Source organism: Camelus ferus, chromosome 14 (assembly GCF_009834535.1).
Source record: "Camelus ferus isolate YT-003-E chromosome 14, BCGSAC_Cfer_1.0, whole genome shotgun sequence".
NCBI classification, from domain to species: domain Eukaryota; kingdom Metazoa; phylum Chordata; class Mammalia; order Artiodactyla; family Camelidae; genus Camelus; species Camelus ferus.
In genome coordinates this window covers 27,253,867-27,256,991 of record NC_045709.1, presented here as the reverse complement: position 1 = coordinate 27,256,991, position 3,125 = coordinate 27,253,867, and the positions used below count along the sequence as shown (strand labels likewise).

The 3,125-nt window shown below is 49.2% G+C and overlaps 1 long non-coding RNA gene across 1 annotated transcript; it reads right to left on the bottom strand.

Annotated features, from left to right (window-relative positions):
• Positions 1–721: 721 nt before the first annotated feature.
• On the bottom strand, positions 722–1,738 carry LOC116668496. The gene is made up of 2 exons (XR_004325599.1): positions 1,588–1,738; positions 722–956 (listed from the first exon to the last, which is right to left on the bottom strand). It is a non-coding gene; the product is annotated as an uncharacterized LOC116668496 (long non-coding RNA).
• Between the last annotated feature and the right edge of the window lie 1,387 nt (positions 1,739–3,125).

Here is a 3,125-nt window from a genome sequence, read left to right as displayed (position 1 = left end):
CTGCATCTTCCTTTCCATGTTCTTTTTCACTGCAGGCTGTTGCAAGTTACTGAACACAGTGCCCTGTGCTGGGCAGCAGGACCTTGCTGTTTACCTCTTCTATATACAGTGGTTAGTATCTGCCAATCTCGAATTCCCAATTTATCCTTCCCCACCCCATTTCCCCCCCCCACCCCCCGGTAACCATGAGTTTGTTTTCTATGTCTGTGCGTCTGTCCAGAGGTTTTTTTTTAAAATAAACTATTTTACAAAACAAAGATACATGTGTGTGTTTGTATGTAACAGGGCTTTTGTATGAAAAATCTCCCCAATATTCCCCCCTAAAAAAATGGGGAAAGTTTTTATTTGATTGAAAAGTTTGATAATCTTCAAGTAAAATGGTGCTGCTGGAAAGTCTTTAAGCAAATCTAAAACTAGTCAGTCACTGGCATTCGCAATGAATGATGACTCTTAACTGTATTCCCTACTCTGAGGGGTTTTTCTTCCTCTAAAGTACATGAGTTATACTTTAGGAAATATAAAATACACAACCTACCAAAAGCAATCATCAGGCGGAACCCTAGAATCGGTCTCCGACAAGCTCGCAGGCGGGGGTGGGTCAGGCTGTGAGAGTGTCATGAAAACTGCACCTGGGGGTTGTTTTAAAGACCTTCCTCGACGGGTACCAAACAAACCAGGAACGGCAGGCTCACATGCACTTCTCTGGACCTTTGACCTAATGTTTTTTAAAGACCTTGGTAAGTTTATTTTGCACGTGGAGAGTTTTAAAGCATTGGCTATTACTGCTTTGACTTCGGACCCTTTTTACAAGCCCTATAAATTGAAGGCATTGATGTTTTTAAAAGGCGTTTTCACCATCTTGCATTTTCTCCAGTGAAAACTGGGTTGGGGGCGGGGTGCGCGGGTTTCTGTCTGCCAGGACAGCCGCCCCTCACCTTGGATGCTGATCTCCATTCCTTCAAAAGAACAGACATGGAAGGGGTGCGTACAGCTTGTTGAAATGGAATGTCTTGAAAGCCGTTCCCTTCCCTTCCCGTTTATTTTAGAGCCCCCTGTCTTTTTTCTCTCTCTGGTGCGCCAATGCGGTGTTCACCGCCCTGCACCCCGCACTGTCTTTGCAACAACACGCACGTGGCTCTTAGGGCCTCTAGGAGATCCGAGCAGCCGTGCAGCCCGGGTCTCCCCCACGGGAGCGGCGGGTCTTGCGCCCGAGGGCCCTGTGCCTCTCAGCCCAGGGGGGAAGGAATCAGTCACTTCCTGAACAGGGCCCTCACATGACACCGGCCTCCGCTGCCAGCCCCGGGGGCGGGGGCAGACTTATACATATGCATTTGCGAATGCATCCCTGTGGTGGGGCAGGCATAAATCCCCATAAAGTGTTGCTGCGCAGAAAGTAAATTCTGCAGCGCTTGCCGGAAGGACTGACTCCTCTGCTTCTCAGTTAAAACGATGCAGCCTTTTTTCTGAATCTCAGATTCTCTCTCCCTCTCTTCCATTCCTTGCAAATTTCTCCCAGGGACTATGTGTTTTAGTCTCAAGCCTGCCAATATTCTCCAAACACCGGGGTGGGGGTGGGTGGTCACCTACCTCCCTTGGATGCCTCCGTCTGCAATACTCATCTGCAAACAGTCTGCTGCGGGGCTTCTCCACCGTGTCCCTTCCACCGCCGGGAAGATCTGTGAGTCTCTGGCAGTTGTAATAACAGAGACGAGGATTATGTCTGTTCTCAGTGGCAGATTTAAAAGAGAAATACAAGATGAGATTGCAAACTACATGTATGACAAAAAAAAAGTGAGGGAAGGAACTAACCACCATCCTTTCCCTTGTACCCCCAACGACACCCCCAAAGCCCCTTCCCCCATCCCCTACCCCCGCCCCCTCCCCACCCCACCGTCTGTGTGGGTTCCGTTGGAGACTAGATTTCTCTATTAACAAAGCCCCCCACCTACTGATTCTGCCTGAATTCACCACCCTGGGCCCCCTCGCTCTACTTTTGCCCCCAGGAAACACAATTCCTAATGGTGACCCCTTTGTCTGCTGAGTTATGTCTGAAGAGCCAGGTCCTCCCCTTCGTGGGGGAGGTTTCCAATGTCATAGGGTCTCAAATGTTCACTCAGTTTACAAATCAGCAGAAAAATGAAGGGTCTAGTCCCTCCAATGTCTTCCAAGCAGTTCCTGGAGCCCACAGAACCCCACTCACACTGCACTTTGCCCAAGAAAGTAAGGACGCCCTTCCACGGACTGCTGGAGCTTATTAGAAACACTACTTCATCTCCCAATCAGCATTTTATTAAAAAATTAATGCCTGTGAAATGAGTTTTTGATACAAAGAAGCGTGGTTGTGACTTTTGTGGGGGGAGTTTAAAAACATTAGTCTCTTCAATAATTCATCTTTTATTCCTTTAGCCTTACTAAATATTAAAGAGGTTAAAGTTAAATATTTGAAAAGGAAATGCAACCGGAGCATCTCAGGGAGGGTGTGAGGGTGGGACCACACCGGCGCTGCTTGCCGTCAGCGCCCTGTGGGACCTGGGGGCGGGCAGTGTTGGCATGGGGGTCACACGCTGTCTTTGCTTGGATCTTACCTGGTGGGCAGGTGAGGCTCTCATGTCTTTATCCTCACCTGGGAGCTGCTGACAACGTCACAGCGGGTGACTGTGATGGACAAGCAAAGTGGAAATTTCGAGACATGAAACAGATACACATTTCCTCTGGAGCTGGGTCCGCCCAAGTCAGGGAGAGGAGAGCTGTCTCTGACTGTGGTCAGCACGGCAGACTGGCTGGGTGGTCAGACCCCCTGACTTTCGTCGGCCCAGCCCCTGAGTGGCTGCCACATTCCTGCTCTAATCTGGTTAGTGGGGTGAACAGCAGGGCCTTGTCTTGCTAAATCATCTACATAATTTCATCTGAGTTGATCTGAGCTAAAAGATACAAATTCCTCTCTTATTTGGCCCCCCGATAACACACACCTTTCCATCATTAGCAGCACAGTTTCCACCAGGCTGAGAAATTAATTGCAGAACGCATGCGTGGGACATCACTTCCAGAGTGATTTTCCTCCGATGGTGTCTCAGCAGCTTATCAGCATTGCCGCATCTCTGTGACGCCTTGTCAGGACTGACGAC